Here is a 21928-nt window from a genome sequence, read left to right on the forward strand (position 1 = left end):
AGCACACATCAGCAGTTGCTGGGCTAGTGCCCCGTCTGCAATCAGCCGAACAGCATTGGGAGAAATGCTGATTTAAAACGTGTAACCGTGTTTAGTGTTTTTACTGGTTTAAATCACCACAGCTGTATGATTTGAGGAAGCAGAGACTTCTGCAGATAATTCAGCTCCTGGTAAAAACCTGAACATCAGAGCCCATATTCACAAAGAATCCTAAGACTAAAAGTAGCTCTTAGTGACGTCATTTTAAGAAAAATCTTAGAACTCCTCGAATTCTAAGATTTTTCTTAGAATTTTCCCTTGGTAAGATTAAAGTTATTCACAAAGCATCTTAGGCCTTAAGAGAGCTCCTAAGGTGAAAAACTGTTAAGAGAAGGAAGGAGAACTTTTAAGAAGCCTAAGAGTGTCTTAAACAGAGAAGATGGCAGAAAGACAGAGAGGATGGAGAGATATTCTCCGTATATTGAACGACAGTGATTTAATAAGACGCTACCGGCTTGATCGTGCAGGGATAATGTTTGTGGTTGACCTCATCAGGGATGAGCTTACTTTTCCCACCCAGTGTAGTAACGCAATAACGCCCGCTTTGGATTGCAGCATGTACCAGCGCTTCTCACACTCATCGCTTGTGTGTAAAAGGAGAGGGAATGACGCATTGATTTGTCGGGCAATGCGCTCCCAAGTCTACCTCTTCCCTTGTGCCGTGATCCCGGGACCGAATTTCCCTCTTAAAACTCCTTTGTTCTCCTCCACGAGCTGTGCCAACAGGCACTGCTCTTCTGTCCAGTTCGGCTTTCTCGTTCTTTTTTTTTTTCTCCATTTCGTTCGTTGTTTTAGTCATTCTGCCAAATCAAACTGCTTTTTACAAGGAGGCCAGCAATCACAGTAATTGCTGACAGCTGAGTCTGAGTCCACCATTAATATCAAATAGATTAAGTAGTAAAATTACCAGCATGGCGAGTAAACAGAACAATAAACAAATCAATATAATAATCGGAATGTGAATGAGGTGCGTTCAAACATTTTGAAGCTGTGTAATAATTAATTTAATTTTGCTGAGTTTCATCATCATGACATAAAATTATTTTCACAATTACACATTTCTTAATACAGTCTAAGTTCTATGATCAGTTGATTTCACTGTCCATTCATTACTAGGAGCGCATTTGTTTTTCTTTTTTTTTTTTCTTTATTCCTTTTTGTAACAACCAATCACAGCTTTTAAAAGACTGCGTCATACCTAGCAACGGGGTCAACCACACCTCCTCACTAAGATAAAAGTTTCTGTCCCCTCCTTGCTCAGAGTTGCTCTCAGAAACTTCCTGAATCACTCTCAAGCTAAGATTCCTTGCTAGGAATTTTTAGGCTAAGTTAGGAGCTCTCTGAAAGGACTCTGAGAATCTTCGTGAATACGGGCCCTGAATCTTAAGTTATGAGAGAAAAAAGCTGAGCACACATTAGGAGGTGCTGGGCTAGTGCCCTGTCTGCAATGAGCCTCACAGCATTGGAGAAACGCTGATCTAAAAACTTATTTGTTTGGTCTTTTTACTAGTTTAAATCACCACAGTGGTTTGTTTTGAAGTGGAAGAGACCTCTGTGGATAACTCTGCTCCCGTTAAAAACCACCTGAATGTCTGGATTTTAAGTTATAAGAGAAATAAGGTAAACACAGATTAGCAGGTGCTGTGCTAGCGCCCTGTCAGCCCTGGGGAAACACTGATTTGAAATGTGAAACTGCTTTGTTTCATGTTTTTACTGGTTTTATTCACCTGGGGTCTCATTTATAAACATTGCGTACGCACAAAACGAGGCCTGAAAGAGGCATAGGCCACTTCCCACGCAAAAGTTGTGGTCTGATTTGTGAGTTGATCGGTGAAACTTTGACCCAGGCTTTGTAATATTTTGGAGACAAATAATTGGTGACATGGGTGGTGAGCTGGAAGCCTGATTGAAGAAATTTTCAAATATTAGTACATTTTTAGTATGGATCCTTTACATTGTTTTTCAAATGAGACCCCTAGTCCGTGTGTCTTCAAGAGGAGGAGACCTCTGCGGATAATATGGCTCCTGGTAAGAACTTCCTGTACAATAAACACAAAAGGAATCCTAACCAGTTTATACTTGGCACATGGGAAAAGTTTCACCTGGTTGCAATCTGCAATCCACCTGGATGCCACTAAATCCTACACACTGCTCCTGTAAGTTAACAAAGAAATATTTACCTTCTGTAACCAGAAATACTGTGCTCTGAATCTAAAAGTACAATGAGCCAGATTTAGACCTTGACATGCCCCTCACCCCGCTGGGAAACACTCAGCCTCCTGCAAGATGCACATTTGATGATAAATATTTAAAGATCCAGTTGACCTCCGAGACCTCTTCACAGGCTAACTGTGGGTGGAGCTACACCGACAGTTTGCTGAATTCAAAAATCATAAATGAGTGAGCTGTTCTGCTCTAACAGGTGAAGCACAGCCAACACAGGAGGCTTGAAGACACAGCTCCAAGATCAGGTACAGTCTGAAAGCACCAGTGTGGGTGTAAAAGGCATTACAAGGGCTTTAAATTAAATGGTGTGACCATATTTCCTGACTAACAAAAGCCCAGGCCTTATGCTACCTACTCAGTGTTGAATAAAACCTGAAGCAGGGGCCAGTGACAAATAAAACACGATAATAGCTCTGAATTCCTGGAATGCTCTCGCACATACAGACTACACTCTGTCTCGACAAATAGCTCTAATTTTCCTTTCCATCTTAGTGACAGGTTTCAGCGGATGCTGAGGCCATCTCAGGTCTCACACTGTCTGGTGCCAGACAGAGCAACAAAGAATAAATGAACAAAGATCCATAACAAACAGCTGTTTGGTTCTATGTGCTGTCAACTGTATGCAGAATACACCATAACAAATGCCTCACTGTAACAGCAGAACATACCCATCCCATCAAAGACAGCCCTGTGCTTTTTAGAAGGATGCATATTGGCCCAAATTATTTAAGACTTTAACTATTCAAATTATTCAAATTATGGTTTTATCCAATTAATTATAGGTCTATGGTCTGATTTTCCACATTACCACTGGGGAAGAAACCAAGGTTTGGAATAAATCTGCACTGGAGAAGTCAGTCTCTGAGTGCACACACTGAACAGTTCAATTCTAGACAGGAGTAGCTCAGGGAGTAAATCTCACAATACCATGTTAAACAGCAATAGTCATACTGTTAGCCCACCTCTCTAAGAGCAGAGACAGAAGCTTAGGTCACAGCGATGACATCCAATTCAGTCAAAACCACTGTTATCACAGTGGATGAATTTGTCTTACACAGTGACTTCTCATACTAGGCAAGACTAAGGCAGACTGGCAACAATCTGGTACTAAGATATGTATCACGATACAGGGGTTACAACAATTTAATATATTGCTGTACTGTTAACGAGTTGATATATTGTGATATTTTATCTATTTGAGGAAAACTGTGTGTAGTATAAAAAACACACCAACATACGCTTACATGGATGGATTACTGAACGAGCCTACCGGGCACAGGTAAAATGTCACTTATCAGGAAAAGAGATACCAGGAAGAGACTTAAAATGACAGGAAACAACTACCAAGAGACTCACATCTACAAAAAGGGGAAACAGCCACAAAGAGAGACAAAATGAAGTGACTAAAAAAAGAGCCCAAGAGACACAAAACAACCACAAAAACACTTAAAATTGCTACTAAGAGACACAGAATGATGACTAAGAGACACCAAACAACCAAAGAGAGTCAAAAACCCACAGACTCAAAATAAGCTCTAAGAGACAAAATGACTACAAGGGAACACAAAACAACAACAAAAAAACTAAACAGACTCAAACTAAACAGTCTCAAGAGATCACTAAGAGACACTAAGAGACACAAAATGACCACTAATGCAAGAAGTATACTTGCTGCAGACAACACATGCGCGTTCGTATCATGGTTGCCACGCGTATTTTGCAGTCGTCTGGCGCATAGGCCGCGAGGTAACGTGACCCGTGTGCGAGATGCAATATTGACATGAACACTAGAGGTGCTCGTGCAAAGTAGACCTCTAGAGACCGTGAACGTGAGGTCAGGCCGCTCATACCATCTCCGATGGCGGCGGAGATGACGCCTTTTCCTGTGCCGAGATCTTTAAAGACATAAAATTATAATCTCCTCTTCATCGAGAGTATCCGTGTTTGGAGACCTCTGTGTCTGAATGCTGTGGTCTGCCCCTAGCGGAGACCACCAGTACCAGGTGTTTTGGCTGCGTCGATGAACAACCGTGCTGCAGCAAGTTTCCACACAGGCGCAGCACACTATGTACGCGTACGTTTGGCCACGCAGCCAGTATACTTGTGCCCTAAGACACACAAAACAACTAAAATGACTCAAAAGATCACTAAGAGAAACAAAGAGACTCAAAATGACCCCTAGGAGACCCAATATGACTTCAAGGGGACACAAAACAACCACAAAGAGACACAAAACCACAGAGAGATATGCAACCACTACAAAGAGATGCAAAACAACAATAAAAAGAGGCTAAACAGTAAAAAAGTCTTTGAGTGTTGCTCCTTTATAGGAAAGGTGGTGGGGCCTTCTGCCTGTCTGTGCCCAGGTGCCTATTATCTCATAATCCACCAATGTACAGTATGGAACAGTAGCATCTGTATTTGTATTATTACAGTCAAACAAAAGTGCACCACTTCTTGTGCATCTATTTAAAGGAATGAACATTTGCCTATAAAAGTAATTTAAAAAAAATAGGTAGAAAAATGAATAAAGAAACTGTAGACAATCAAAAATCGACAGTATTTTTTTGAACTGATGCAGTATTAATAGTTTCTTTCTCCCTGGGCAGGATGAGAACAAGCTGGGAACAGACGAACAAAGCTGGGCCCACAAATCAGCTTCAGTCGACAAACACTTTAAGACTGGGTCGGTCTGTTCGAGCCAGCTGATACTGACAGTAGATATTAGATTTATAGAGCCAGGTGTTTATGTAAGCAGGTGTGAAGCTGGCATCTTTATACATGTTGATTCTATACGACTACTTTTCGAGTAATTTCAAGTATAAGTTTAAAAAGTTCGGTCCAACTTCTCTTAATGAGGGAAGCTTAAAGACACAAACAGGACTCGGCAGCTCAATGTACATCTCACAGATGTAAATTTACATACATCCTCCCAACTCTGACAACTTCTCCATTCCATCTTCCAAGTTGGATTCAGTAGTTAGAAACTGGCTGATGGATTTTCTAATTAATGAGTAAGGCTGGCTCACTGGGCCTGGACCTCTCATTGTGTTTGGCTCTGAATCAGCCTATTACCACTCCAAGTGATGCAAATGCTGCTTAACTCCTAATCTGAGTTACAGTGGAATAAGCTCCATGGGGTAAATCCATGGATCTCATTTATATTGTCAGGAGGCAGGTTACAAAAGCTTCTCTGGTTTAATGAGAGGTGTTTCCTGACATGATGCAACCCCGGTCATTATAATGCAGGGAAGGCAAATATCTGCTGCCAAAATAATTAGGAAACAGCAGCATTGGTGCAGATTAGTTAAGCCCTCCTCCTCTTGAAGCCAATCTAGCAGTCCTGAAGCCATTCAGGAAAATCAAAGAGGGAAATCCCTGCCTCTAAGCACATATCAGTCTACAAAGCTTAGCTGTAGTTCAGCAGTAAACACAGAACTGGTTTATTTTACTCTACAATCTGCATTATTCAGTATCATACATCAAAGGCAGTCAAACACATTTTAATGTACTAATTTTCTGATTTTATTTTTCAAATGGCAGCTTCGTTATCTCACAAAACACAAGGCTTCCATGTCTGACTTTTTGCAACATCAACTTTTTTCAACTGGTACAGCTGTACAATAGAGTGCTGCAGGGATGATGTTTATTTGTAGGCCAGCTCAGAAGTTAACATTGCCCTGGTTCCCTCTACAAAAAGTCAAGGTGATGTTTCCATTGCATTTTGGATTACTGCAGAAAATAAGCTCTGTGGCAAACAAAGGTTTATGACACTGACACACAACAACATGAACACCACCTTTAAGTGGAAATGCAATAGCGAAATAAAAAGCTAACGTTAGCAAGGCTCAACTACAAAAATTGCCTGGGGCAGGTAAAATGCCATGTTATTTCCATTTGCAGTATTGTATTTGGCGGTATGGCTCTGTTTTGGGGCCCCTCTGCCTTTCCTAGGCCTACATAGAAAGCCTCTTCCACATGCCTACATGGAAAGGCTAAAGGCAGAGAGAGCACACCTCTCTGCCCTTCCATGCGCAAGCGAGGACAGCCTGAGGCAGAGAGAGCACTTCCCTGCTCTTCCATGTGCCTTCATGGAAAGTCTAAGGCAGGGAGAGCAGTAGCAAAGACCCCCAGAAACAACAAAAAAGCATTAATGACAAACAGAAATGACATTGCTCAGTCAGACACAACATGAAAAGGAGGAGCTGGGTTGGAGGTGGGTTGCACGGGTTGTCATTTTTGGTCACAATTAACTTTGGTGTTATCTGATAACCTCTACTACATAAATCAATTTGTACAGGAGCAAGTAAAAAAGCAAATTTCTAAACCACATGCCTGACGGGGCAAGTGGGAAAAACCTCAACAATGAACCCTGGTTAGGCTCTAAACTAACTACACCGTGGTCACATAACTTTGACATCGCCACCACAACAAGGCTCTAAAGCCATGTTTGCCGCAGTTCAGCGTGATGAAGTTCTGCAGTGTCATTCAGCCACTTGTTAGCAATCATCTTTGAAGCTTTAAAATTTATCTTTAGCTCTGTTTCCACCGAGCAGTACGGTACGGTACAGTTCAATTCGGTACGCTTTTTTTTTCCGTTTCCACATCCAAAGTTGTGGATGGTACCAATGGAACTGTTCTGTGCCATCTCCATTTTTGGTCCCCCCTCTGTTGGGGTACCTAGCACACAGATCTGGTACTAAAAGGTGGAGCTGTGAATACTGCAGTCTGTTGATTGGTCAATAGAGGATGGTCACTCTACTCAGGGCTGAGTTGTGGCTGGTTTTGAGGTTCATGTAACCACTGTTCATACTGTGGAGAGTTTTATTAGTAAACTGTAACTATAAAATGAAAGAATGTTTTGCTGCCTCTCACAGCAGCTGGAGTCTGAGAAAAATAATTCATTGGGCTGACTGTCGGCAGCTTTTAAGGTGGAACGTTAACTTGTTACATTGCTCAATGCACGAGTAGACAATATGAATCCATCAACACATCTTAAATTTAAATGTGACAACTTTGACCATTACTTCAGTTTTTACTGCCTCTCTTGGGTGACACAGACTTTTAGTTATGAGTGGATCTTCAAGTGTTTAAAACGGGGCAGTGAGTGACAACCACACCCACATGAAAGAGTACAGCTTGCGGTGGAAACACTAGGGTCTAGGTACCATGTCTAAAGGATTACTTTTGGTTCCAATTGTACCATACCAGAAGTGTTTGGTGGAAACAGTGCATTTATGTCATGAACAAAAATGAAAGTCTCTTAAGTTTGTGTTAACCACAGACCTTATTTCAGGCATCTAACTAAGAACTCACTCAAAAAACCCATTGACTTTGAGACGAGGGAACAGTAAGTGCTTCAATGCTAACTCATTTCCAGGTTTTAGGCCTCATTCCTGCAGCTGTCTATAAAGCACATCTTTACCCCAGTACAACAAGGCCATCTTCAACACCTTCTCTGAGACACACAAAAAAAGACACATAAATGGAAAACAGGAATGACAGATGAGGAAATAGAAAGTTCTGTGTAGCAAAGGAGGGCAGGGTTGGTGTGAAGTGTAGAAAACAGAGTGACAACCCGCTGGAGGGCTCTGCCCATAGACCGGAGGCTGCGGCACTGAGTGGCTGACGGGGACGAGAGATTGAATTGGCTCAGTGTCACCCTCCATATACCATCCAGTGAACTGGGAGTAATGGGTGAGAAATAGAAAGGGGGAAGGTGGAAGGAGAGAGAGAAGGAGAGGGAGGGAGGGCCGCCAAGTGTCACCCTAATTTTCTGACTAGTGGGGTGGGAATAATGGAAGGGAGGAGAGAGGCAACTCTGAGGGGTGATGGGGTTGAGAGAGGTTGGATGGAGGTAGTGAAGGGGGCAGGATGATAGAGAGCTGGCTATGATTGCTTCGCACCATGGGTGGTTTTCCACACTCCCATGATCACTGCAGCCCTTTCACCCCAGACCCCCACCCCGCCGTCACATCCACACACACTGATGTGATGTGGCCATGAGAAAGAAAGAAAGATTAGTAGGTCTGTCCACATGGAGATGGAGTGATGGACAGAGGAGGAGAAGAAGTGAGGAGTTTGGTGCTGTTGAGGCAATCAGTGTTAGAGGGCATGAGAGGTTACGGGATTGGATAATCGATAAGGCTGAACCTGCAGCTTTGGGGACCTGAACCCATATTCATCCCCTGGCCACCTCAGCTTAAAAGACTTATCTTCCAGACAAGTGACTATTAGATTTACTGTCAACAGAACAATTCAAAAGATTTATATCACTCACATCACCCTTCTTACAAAGAAAGACACTTTTGAGTAACAGGTCCAGGTAGGAAACTAATGTTACAGAAAAAACAGCTCAGTTATCTTGGAGTATAAAAACACTTCAAGTTTAGTAATGGTTTGGCCCGACTAATGGTGCCAGCCTGTCTCATGTTTGTGATGTATCTCTAACACTCATTGGCTTCGGAGCATGGAGACGGCAGAGGAGAAGAAAGGGATTTTATCTGAGCATTAGAGGTGTCAAACTGGAGAAGGCACAAAGATCTTAAATCTTTTCCTATTATCTCTGCTTTTCTTTTTTCTATTTTTTCTGAAGGTTGCAGCATTTTTAAAGGTCACTCATTTTTTACTGCTCTCACTGTTTTCAAGCTTTTTCCAAAGATTTGGCCCCAATTCCAACACACCCCTCCCTCCTGCCACCGAGCCCTTATCCCTCCATTTTGCGTGTCTAGGAGTAGGGTGTCCTGATTCTTGTTGGGATAGAGGGGTGGGGTGAAGTGTTCAGGCTACATGTCCCTCCAAACAGAGGTTTTTAAGAGGCACACTGAAAAACTCAACTTTAACTTAAGCGCTCAGCTGTATTTTCTTCATTAATAAAGATTTAAAAGCCACAATAAGCATTGTATCATCTTAGTTTAATGTTGTTTCAATGTATTATAGCCCTTGTCTTTATGACATAGCAAGCATAACAGAAGAAATCACTAGCATACCTACAGTACAGGCAAAAAGTTTGGACACACCTTCTCATTCAATGCATTTTCTTTATTTTCATGACTATTTACATTGTAGATTCTCACTGAAGGCATCAAAACTATGAATGAACACATGTGGAGTTATGTACTTAACAAAAAAAGGTGAAATAACTGAAAACATGTTTTATATTCTAGTTTCTTCAAAATAGCCATCCTTTGCTCTGATTACTGCTTTGCACACTCTTGGCATTCTCTCGATGAGCTTCAAGAGGTAGTCACCTGAAATGGTTTTCCAACAGTCTTGAAGGAGTTCCCAGAGGTGTTTAGCACTTGTTGGCACCTTTGCCTTCACTCTTCGGTCCAGCTCACCCCAAACCATCTCGATTGGGTTCAGGTCCGGTGACTGTGGAGGCCAGGTCATCTGCCGCAGCACTCCATCACTCTCCTTCTTGGTCAAATAGCCCTTACACAGCCTGGAGGTGTGTTTGGGGTCATTGTCCTGTTGAAAAATAAATGATCGTCCAACTAAACGCAAACCGGATGGGATGGCATGTCGCTGCAGGATGCTGTGGTAGCCATGCTGGTTCAGTGTGCCTTCAATTTTGAATAAATCCCCAACAGTGTCACCAGCAAAACACCCCCACACCATCACACCTCCTCCTCCATGCTTCACAGTGGGAACCAGGCATGTGGAATCCATCCGTTCACCTTTTCTGCGTCTCACAAAGACACGGCGGTTGGAACCAAAGATCTCAAATTTGGACTCATCAGACCAAAGCACAGATTTCCACTGGTCTAATGTCCATTCCTTGTGTTTCTCGGCCCAAACAAATCTCTTCTGCTTGTTGCCTCTCCTTAGCAGTGGTTTCCTAGCAGCTATTTGACCATGAAGGCCTGATTGGCGCAGTCTCCTCTTAACAGTTGTTCTAGAGATGGGTCTGCTGCTAGAACTCTGTGTGGCATTCATCTGGTCTCTGATCTGAGCTGCTGTTAACTTGCGATTTCTGTGGCTGGTGACTTGGATGAACTTATCCTCAGAAGCAGAGGTGACTCTTGGTCTTCCTTTCCTGGGTCGGTCCTCATGTGTGCCAGTTTCGTTGTAGCGCTTGATGGTTTTTGCGACTCCACTTGGGGACACATTTAAAGTTTTTGCAATTTTCCGGACTGACTGACCTTCATTTCTTAAAGTAATGATGGCCACTCGTTTTTCTTTAGTTAGCTGATTGGTTCTTGCCATAATATGAATTTTAACAGTTGTCCAATAGGGCTGTCGGCTGTGTATTAACCTGACTTCTGCACAACACAACTGATGGTCCCAACCCCATTGATAAAGCAAGAAATTCCACTAATTAACCCTGATAAGGCACACCTGTGAAGTGGAAACCATTTCAGGTGACTACCTCTTGAAGCTCATGGAGAGAATGCCAAGAGTGTGCAAAGCAGTAATCAGAGCAAAGGGTGGCTATTTTGAAGAAACTAGAATATAAAACATGTTTTCAGTTATTTCACCTTTTTTTCTTAAGTACATAACTCCACATGTGTTCATTCATAGTTTTGATGCCTTCAGTGAGAATCTACAATGTAAATAGTCATGAAAATAAAGAAAACGCATTGAATGAGAAGGTGTGTCCAAACTTTTGGCCTGTACTGTATGTCTCCATAGCTAACTAGCTAGCTAGTGTTAAGTTGCTGATTTGTGCATGACAGTCCCACATTTTGACACATAAATCCATGTGACATTTCCACCCGTTTCATGGCACGTGACGCCCAGAATTAAACTAAACAAAACCCTGAGCTTGAATCGGGTTGAATTGTCCTCAATTTACAAGTGTTCTTTTTTTTCCCCTTGTTTGTTTGTTGTTGTTGTTTTAATGAAACTGGCAGATCTGGTGTGTAAATGGCAGGAGTTTTAATCGTCTGAATTAAGAGGGAAACAGAACGAAAGAGGGGAGAGTGACGGATCAATCGAGTAATATAGTAGAGAACTGGGGAAGGGGGATCAAGCATGACCAAGAGGGGAACGGAAAACAAAATAAAGATGGGCGCTGCAATCGACTTGGTTGGCAGTGTTTGCTTCTGCCTCCCCAGTAGTGGAAGAGATACGCTTAACATGCAGCGAAAAATGGTGATCATCATCTGCATAAAACATTGCCATGGAGAGCTTTGCACACTAGATACACCGAAGGGCACAGCTTGTTGTGCCATACCTGTCGTGCACGAGATGACAGACAATTAAAATAACAGAAGATGAGAAGTGGTGCAAGGAAACATGTCAGCTCTTAGCTTGTAATTAATGTTTTAATATTAAAAAACATAGTATATTAAATAAATCGAGTAATATAGTAGAGAACTGGGGAAGGGGGATCGAGCATGACCAAGAGGGGAACGGAAAACAAAATAAAGATGGGCGCTGCAATCGACTTGGTTGGCAGTGTTTGCTTCTGCCTCCCCAGTAGTGGAAGAGATACGCTTAACATGCAGCGAAAAATGGTGATCATCATCTGCATAAAACATTGCCATGGAGAGCTTTGCACACTAGATACACCGAAGGGCGCAGCTTGTTGTGCCATACCTGTCGTGCACGAGATGACAGACAATTAAAATAACAGAAGATGAGAAGTGGTGCAAGGAAACATGTCAGCTCTTAGCTTGTAATTAATGTTTTAATATTAAAAAACATAGTATATTAAATAAAATATATATTTTTTTACAGGAGGAATTCTGGCCCAAAATTGCTGTCGGCCAGACTCGGGTTGAGCCCATGTAAGAGCAATCACTACTGCAGAAGACGCCATATTCACAATGTCAAGCAACACTTTGCATCTGTTTATGTAAACACTAGCATACCAACGAAGACAAGGATTGTCCCATTTTATAGGGTCAAATTTTAACCACTGCCTCTTGTAACTCCAAACACTCCTAAAGAGGGGAAGAGATAAGAATATAAAATGGGATTGGGCCTGACAGTTGTTCAAAAACAGTTGAGTTAAAATGTTTTTTGTAATAACATACTGCCCAAAATCCTTTTAATAATCTCAGATGATACCAAAAGACAAAGAAACTGTTATTGAAACATCTAATTCTGGAGTGCGGTTTCTCATATGGTCCCTGAGATGTGGATAACTGGCTGATGTGTAGACAGATAGATAGATTGATGATAGGAGTGCAGCTCGGACACTGGTTGACGGGTCTAATCTCAGGAATGAATTTCGAGATATTGACAACTGTACCCAAACAGATGGGAGCAATTACCGATATTAGTCCATTCTCCTCCGTCTGCTCCATCTTGGTAAACATTTGTGTTGCTGGTTTGGCAGCAGAGATGGAGTGGGAAAGGAATCAGACAGATTCAATGTTATAGCCAGAAACACCCTAAACGCTAGAGATGGAGAATGAAGATACAAATCTGAGCCTGTCAAAAGGTTTCAGAACAAAGAGTCTGAACACTGAAGAACCCTTCAAGCTGAGACAAGGTGTCTGCTGGAGTCAAATCAATGAGTATAAACAAGTGTGTGATAATTCCTCTTCAGGGCAGATACTTGGATCTGACTCCTATTAAATGTTTTCCCCTGTTTACTCCATTAGAAGCCAATATCAGGTGGCACTGCTCAAAGGAATACTTAATCCCCCAAATGACCATTTGTATACACATTACTCACCTTATGTTAGACTGATTTCGTGACTTTTTTTTTTTTCTGTTTGCCTGCGGTGAATGAAGAATGCAAACCAAGAGAAAATTCTTGATGAGCTGAAGTCATAGGTGACCATGTTTAACAGTGGCAGAACGATATCAAAAGGTGTTTACAAACCCTCACACAGCTCGTGCAATATAATCCAAGTGACATTTATCCAGGCGTATGCCCTGTATTTCCCAAACAGGCTGTCTACAGGTATGAAACACTTAAATTTAACAGACCTTTTTGCTTATCAGACCTTTTCAAAAATGATTTTTAACCAAATTTAAGACTGATTTTTGGGCTATGCATCACCCCGCCAGGTTTCATTCAACAATAATGACCCACTCACTGTACATTATTCCATGTATTACATGGCTACTTCCTAAATAAATCAATAATTTGGCATCAAATATTTATTCTAAAAGAATTTTATGTCACTCATAGAAATGGTCTAGGGCTGGGCGACTATGTACGATATATCTATATTTTCAAGCAAGATATGGATTTACACAACACCGTTTATATCGATATAGGGTCAAGTTGAATAACGCTGTTCTTCCAAAAAGCCACGCTCAGTGTGCTAAAATATGAATTTTTGTCCATATCGCCCTACAGTGATCTATAGAATGCTGTAACTGACCAATCAGAATCGAGTGTTCAGTAAAGCCGTATCATAAAGTAAATAGTATATATGTGGTCCTGTGCAGAAGTAGGTTTCATGTAGGAATGTGGTTATTATGGTGAGTTAGGTTAATTTAAATTTTGCCAACTGGTAAGAGCAGGTATACAGTAAAAAGACAGTATTAGGCTAAATGGTAGGTTTAAAGAACATAGGAAATCTGGACTTTCACGCAGAAGAGACAAATTTTGACAGAAACAAATTAAAAGATGGAAAATAAAATTAGAGCTTAAAAAAGTTTGTGGCAATTAAAACCCCATAGATTTAAATTTACGATTAATTTACGACGTTTAAGGCCCAATATTTATTAAATTGAATATTTTAGGACTTTTTAAGGACTTGCAGACATCCCTGTATGATGGGGAACTGAAAAGAAAGTGAATCTCTATTACCAAAAATAGTAATTTTACCTGACTGAACATGATAGCTTCTGGTCTACCTTTGCGTCGATCTGTAGTTTGTGTGTGTCTTTGGTGTTTTAAAGGGTTAGTTCTGATTCACCAAAGTCACAAAACACAAACAAACACAAGTTTTTCTTCCCAAATTTAAGGTAACATGGGGTAACAGACATACAAATGATTATTTTTTGAGAGTGAAGTATTCCTTCAACATTATGATTTCTATTCATGCTCAAACAGTGTTTTTGATGTGTGATTGTTACCAAACCGTTTTGCTGAAACCTCCTCTCCATCTCCAACCCCCTGGACCACCACTAACTGATAAATCAGCTACATGGCACAGGGTCTAGACACACACACACACACACACACACACACACACACACACACACACACACACACACAGCATGTTCTGAAGTCTCTTTTACGGGCTCCACAAATCTTCTCCCCATTTCAGCTCCTAATCAATAACAACCATGCAATTCCTTCTAAACTGCACATTTGCTCCTCGGGGTCTAGCACCATATGCTCTCACCGAAACACGAATTACCAGAGCAGTGTGAGCCTATACAACACAGTGAATTGATTATCTGGTTGAGAAGTACATTGAATTTAATATTACTTTATTGTCCGCCTATGTGTCCAACACGTTCCTCCTGTTGATAATGGATTATAGCTGTGCAACAGACAGGTACGATTGAGAAAATCCCTCTGCTCCATAAACATGGAAACATGGATCAACTACAGGAAGAGGAAACGGCTTTCAGACAGTAATTGATTTGGCTCAACACTGTGACGGATGTACACTTTACTGCTCTTCCTCATGTCACAATTCCAGCCCATTATAAAACACTCTTTCACTGTGAACGACATTCAAAGCAATATGGAACAAATTTCACTTTCTGTTTGTACAGTTGTTCCACATTTGTAGCTGGTGTGTAATGATACAGTGGATTTTTCCATTTCGCTCATTTACCATATTGTAACATGACTAGTTGCATTTGTTTACCATTAAAAGGGGCAGTTCACCAAAAAAAAAATCAAAAATACATATTTTTCCTCTCACTTGTGGTGCTTTTTATCAATCTTGATTGTTTTAGTGTGATGGCAGAGTGTTTGAGATATCGGCCGTAGAGATGTCTGCCTTCTCTTGAATATAATGGAACTAGATGGCACTCGGCTTGTGGTACTCAAAGCCAAAAAAAAGAAAAAAAAAAGCATTTTAAAGAAATTAACAGCAATGTTTCTTTGCAGAAATCATGACCTGATTACTCAAATAATCCAAATACCATGTTGTGAGCAGTTTCATGTAGGAACTATTTTCTTTTTACCAAACGACACCTGCCAACCTCGTCACCATGCAAAGGAAAGCATACATCTACTGCTAACTCAAATAGCACCACTAAGCTAGCTAGCTAACGTTAGCTTAGAAAATAGTTCCTACATGAAACTGCTCACAACAAGGTCTTTGGATTTTCTTCAATAACTGGGTCATGATTTCTGCAGAGACATTGCTATTGAGTTTTTCAAACATATTTTTTGGCACTTTGCGCACCACAAGCCAAGTGCCATCTAGTTCGATTATATTCAACGGAGGGGGCAAACATCTCTACAGCCCAAAATCTCCAACACTCCGCAATTCACATTAAAACAATCTAGACTGATGAAAGCACCACAGAGAAGAGGAAAAATGTGCATTTTTGATTTTGGGGTGAACTGTCCCTTTAACAACAGACTGAAACAATCAACCATTTGACTGTCGTTAGTATTAACTAACAGAAAAAGACCTGAGTAATGCAGGTTTTATGACACAAACAGTGTAATTGAGTTTTAAGAATGCAGGCGTTTGTTACACTCTGGTATCTAATATTTCCATTTCCAATCAAAAATAACTTTTTAGTTTTGCCATCACCCTCGCTAAAATTGAAGCACATATTCAACACATCTTGACCTCTAATTTACTTTCATGCTAACCGTATTCTCAGTTGACATGGTCATGCTCCTCGGTTAAGTAGATTTAAGCAATTATTGCAAAATGTACTTTACCTCCATGCATGAGTGCCATGAAACAGAAAAGGAATGTCTTGAGTAATGCATCTTAATAATATAGTATATAATGTATAACTGCTCCATTTTGTTGTAGGATAAAAAAATGTAAATAAAATAAAAAATTAACTAAAGGAATTTAAATAATATTCATCTGTTTAGTACAAAGTCAAACACTGTCAATGATAACATCTGAAAAAAATAAAATCATTCATCAATCATTGTCAAAGGAATCCATGTTTCTGTGAGCTGCTCCGGTGGGGCACCAGACAAAGGGCAGCCCTCTATCATAGTCAGCCACCTGTGGGCTTTGTCACTGGCTCAGTCACACTCCTCATTCCCAACCTGTTAGCCTGTCGACAATGGACAGGAGCCCATCAGCTGGCCTCAGAGCTGGCCCGTCTCTGTAGGCCTACTGCTGCATGGCACACAAAGCACAATCCTGCCAGGCACACTCACACAGAGATGAACACAAACATCCCCCACCCCCACCCAAAAATTAACACACTATACATGAACAAAGCTGCGCACGTTTTCACAGCTTCTCCAGCACCAACATTATGAATATGAATAACCCTCGGGCCCGGACTTTAGCAGCCTGTGCCATTCTGTGCTGCGTTCAAGCCCTCAAGATGTCAACACAGAGACAGAAGGGCAAACTGAGAAACAAATCTGACAACACAGTGTGGGCCTGCAACCAGCTATAGGCATTAGCCAGTGATCGGGGGCTAGGAAAAATCTTGTCCTAGCATTGTAGCAAAGTGGTTTATTTAGCAGAGACAATCTGAACAGAGCACAGTGACTTACACTGGTTGTACATGCAGTAAACGTCCATGTGGTGAACTAAAAGTTTGCATTTCAAGTGGCTGACTTGTCAGGAGACGTGTGACGACAGCTTGCTGAGAGGGCACAGATTGTAGAGGCGTAGAAACGATGGCAGGAAGATCGTCCTCTAATCCAATTCAGTGGCAGCCATTTGAATAATTGATGTGGGGACATAAATTGGTCCATTCCAGATGTCCCCTGCTCCCTTAATCAATACTGATTCCCTTAATCAATGGTTGGCTGGCCAGCCCAAGGCTTTGGCTGTTCTCCCCCCACACAGCCATGATGCAGCCAAAGCTTCCCATAGTCCGAGTCACAGGTGGTTGGCTGCAAAGTGGCTGTTTGCAGTGATGGGCTCTGGGTAATTGAGGCTCTTACCCGGCGGGGCTGGGGTGGTGAGAGGGGCAGTGGGGACCGTAGATTGGTCTGGTGTCTGGAGGTGGCACATGGCTTCCACTGGGAAATGACTGCAGAGAGACTGCCCTGGAAAGAAAACTTTCATTGTGGACAGACTCATTTGAAGACAGTCAGTCGGTAGCCGGCGAGAGTGATAGTGACTGTCTTGGAGATGGGGGAAAGGGCGCGGAGAGACTCTCATACTGGTTCATGCCGCATAAATAACCTGAACCTGCTCATTTCCATGCTAATAATCTTCAACCCTAACAACTGACAAATGTGCAGTACACACACACAAGCAGATAATGGTGGGCAGAGGGAGCCGAGTGCCAGGACAGAGTGGAGCATAGCAGTGTGTGACAGCTGGGTGGCACAGCTGGGGGAGACAGATAACCCTCAGCCTGTAGGAGCTGACAAATCAGCCACATCCCTCCTCAGAAGACTGAACATAACTTCACCTGGCTCTGCTCTCTTTTTCATCCTCCCTCTGTACCCGTCAGCTCTTGTTGTCCCTCTAAATGCCTCTCTCTTTAAAGCTGCCTCTCATTTTCTGCCTTCACAATGCCTGCGCCCGTTACATCCCTCACCCTTTCAGTGTCCTCTTCATATCAGTCTCTATTCCAAATGTACCCTGCGGCTGACAGGACACCGTCAGAGTACACCTAGCCAGAGTGGTCCTCCGGCTGTCAGCAGGACATTGCAGTGATCCATCAATGTTCCCTTTTTTTTGGCCAAAAAACACATCTCTGTATGCTCCAGACTCACAGCACATCAACAGGTGGGGAGTGCAGGGGTAAATTCACCACAGAGCAGAACAATGAGCAGAGATCAAATGACTGCACCATGTTTTAGCCAACTGAGTAAACATGCTGCTGGTAGGAACTCGACGTACATCACATGACTAAAAAAATCAAACCTGTATTAATCGATTTTTGGCACAGAGGGGTAGAAAAACACAACCAAGTATTGCCTCAAAGTTGCGTCTGATAATTTGCTGTAAAACAAATACCCACTTACACATTCACCAGAGCAACATTTGTATTCAAGACATCACATGAACATAAATTCAATTTCAGTGGTCTCCACCAGTGCCTGAGAAAATGTCTGGGTCCTCACCTTGCTAGATATTTAATGTTTTTCACCATCTAGTTGCCAACTTTGTCTGTCTGCTATTTGGTGCTGCAGAGCTTGTTTGCAGAAAATGGCCTCCCATAGGCCAGGGGTCATCAAGTGCATTTGTCCAAGGGCCAGAATTTTTTTAAGGAAACATTGTGGGGGCTGGATTTTCAAGAAAAAAATAAAATGTTAAATGACAGCTGTGAGTTTGTCCCCATTCTTGCATGAAGATATCTGGATGGGTCCAGAGCTTTAAATCTGTCTACTCCATCGAGTTGACTTGAAATGAGAGAGAGACTGATAGAAGGGAAGAGAAGGTGAAAGGTGGACTAAATATCGATATTCTATACCATTTTTGATACCATGGGAAAAAAATTGACAACATGATGGCAATTTTTCTTTGGTTAGTAGAGAATAGCTCAATTACTGTGGTAAACATTAACAATAAAAGCTGGTACTGGTGTATCAATACTGCAGAAAATGAGTGTTCAAAATGTGTCAAATATTCAGAATCAACATGTATCCATAAATTGATATCTCTGACAACACTGCTTTCAGATAGACTATTAATAACTTATTCAGAACTCTGCTTTGTCAGTTTTTGACACATTAATATTACTCACTAATAATGGGCTGACAGATGGATTTAGGAAGTAACTGCACATAAATAGAGTTGGTCAGTCATTCTTAATAAAATGATTTCCATCTCAGCTGTTTTTCAAGCTGCTTGAACATTTTTTTTTTTCCACCTTCATATTTTCTCAGTAGATTAACATTCTGTGGGCGTGATAGGAGGCTCTAGCAGGCTGTACATGGCCTGTGGGCCGCCAGTTGACGATCACTATGATAGGCAGTGTCCAATGGGGGGTAATTCACCAGCTTCATCATGATAGGACATTATATCGATTCTTTAGACAACAATATGATATTTAGCAAAACTCAGGAAACTCCAAGGCACTCTCTTTGGAAAAATTAAAAAGCCTTTATTGTTATGGCTTGGTCATCTTAAACCTTTAAAAACTCTGACGCGTTTCGGCATACAAGCCTTCGTCAGGGAGTCAAACCAACAATATGATATTTGCTGATATTACAAAGTCTGCCGATATGATTTTGATTCGATGCGATTTAGGGGCCTGTGAGCTATATAAAACAATATCATCTTCCCATTTATCACAGTCGGTTATAGAAGAAGCCACACCTTTCCTTTTTACCTTTTGCAGCAAAATTTACTTTAAACTAAGGCTGTGCAATTAATCATCTGGTGATCGCGAACCGTCAAATGATTTAGAAATTAATGAAATCGAGTGTAAACGATTTTTGGTCGCAGACACCTGGAGATGTTATTTTGACTTTTACGGAAGCCACACATGCCAAATACCTCCCCCTCCCCTCCTCTCTTCTATTCATTCCACGAGCCAGTCAAGTAGGTGAACTACAAATAATGCGAGGGGCAGGTGATCACGGAAGATTTCAAAAACAGCGTGCAGAAAATGGCAGCGTGAGAGCGAGAGAAGTTGGTCTGTGTGTGTGTGTGTGTGTGCGCGCGCGCAGCAGGGCCATACTCCGCCGTGCGCAATAAAGAGAGCAGAGGAGAATTGTAAATGTGCGACCATGTACAGACAGAAATGACATGCCGTCGTGTAAACAATATAAGTCATTACGCGCGCCTCATAATCATTTGCATAACCATGATTTCAATTTTGACCAAGATAATCGTGATTATGATTTTTTCAATAATCGAGCAGCCCTACTTTAAACTACCATTGTCCCCCCCCCTAGGCCAGTAGACCAGAGTTTTCTGGACCCTTGGATATTTTCACTGTCCCAGCAGCCAAACACGAAAAAATATTTTTTTCCGTAATTTTTGTGTTGTATTATACATAGTTAGTAGTAGTTACTGATATGTAATGTTAAACTCTGTAAACACACCAACAGATGTTGTTTTCCATATTTTCATTTCATTATAAATGTCATGTATATCTAAGTTGGACAGAAAAAGGTTATTGTAATTGTAAATAATAAATAATGTTAAATGCCTTAAAAGAAACAGTGTAACATTCAGAGGTATTTATTAGCATCTAGTGGTAAGGACTGCAGATTGATGATGAAACTTCTCCCGGTTAGAATTCCTTCAGTGTTTAACATTCAGGAGGTTATTATTGGGAGCCATATTATCCACACAGGTCTCGTCTTCTCCAAAACAAACAGACCCAGTGATTTAAACTGGTAAAAACACTGAATAAAGCAATCTGATGTTACAAATTAGTGTTTCTCTGGTGCTGTCAAGTTCATTGCAGAGAGTCGGCTAGCCCAACACCTGCTAATGTGCGCTCACCTTTTTTTCTCTGATAACTTAAGATCCAGGAGTTCAAGAGGTTTGTACTGGAAGCCCCATTATCCGCAGAGGTCATTTCCTCTCCAAAACAAACAGACACGGTGATTTAAACTGATAAAAACACTGTATAAAGCAGTTTTACATTGAAAAGTCTTGCTTTGACAATACTGCTCACCATGAACAGGCTGCAATACGGTTGCAAACGCAAACACACAAATGGCCTTATCTAGAAGAGCCAGCGATCTGGTTTGTCTTCTCTCTGCTACTGTACAAACATGGAGGTACAACATGGCAGCCTCCATGGACAAGGACCCACACCCTTTGTAAATACAGTATAAATGACTCATTCTAAGGTAACGAAAACATGATTCTTATTTAAGGTGATTATACACAAAAAAACATCCACAAAAAACATTACAGGGCTTTGATGTCTGTGACATATTATGTAGGAAGAGATACCTCAACTTTAATAAAAGGTGTAATGTTGCTGGTATGATGTCAATATGACCATCAATACATCATTTTCACTGTCTACTTTTGCGGAGAGCCGCATGCATCCTGAGTAATAATAGGTGACACGCACAATGAGTGACCCTTCCATATTACACAGTCATTGACCTCAATATAAATTGAACAATAAGTGCAGATTTAAGAGTAGACATGTACTAAATCATGCCATTATTGTGACTGGCACAGATAATATTCCATCATACTACCTGTTGAAGTCAGTCACATTATAGTACAAGCAGTGTAGTAAACACTGCTGCTTGACTACATAATACTACATCGCTCTATCCTATTCTAAACTGAAGGACACTTGATTATATGCACTCTGGTGTGAGAACATAGGCTCAGCATGTGTTGTATACATCACATATATGTAGAGCGTATGCTTGTCTATGATGTATGTGATGTTCAATAACAACTCCCCTCCCTTAAACATGGCCCTTGGCTCTGAAGCAACTGTTTGGAGCTGCTGGCTCTCTGACAGCATCCTTGGAGGGAGGTGTTGCCATAATCGATTTACACAGCAATCACAGATCTGCACACAGCGACCTTCAACAAGTCCTTGAACACAATCTCTCTCTGCTGATCAAAAGCCATCAGCAGAAAGTGATTAATGAATTGGTTGTTTATGTGCGCATTTAAAGTCACAATAACAGCAATTTGTCAATAGCTCTGCCGCAGCAGTGATTGTTACACTTGTGTCTGACAGGATG

At 41.4% G+C, this 21928-nt stretch overlaps 1 long non-coding RNA gene across 1 annotated transcript in view; it reads right to left on the reverse strand.

Moving 5' to 3' along the window:
* Nucleotides 1–21928, reverse strand: part of LOC144461804 (uncharacterized) — a 145969-nt gene that overhangs the window by 2802 nt on the left and 121239 nt on the right. The window lies entirely within an intron of this gene.

This window comes from Epinephelus lanceolatus, chromosome 23, assembly GCF_041903045.1.
Source record: "Epinephelus lanceolatus isolate andai-2023 chromosome 23, ASM4190304v1, whole genome shotgun sequence".
Taxonomy (NCBI): Eukaryota; Metazoa; Chordata; class Actinopteri; order Perciformes; family Serranidae; genus Epinephelus; species Epinephelus lanceolatus.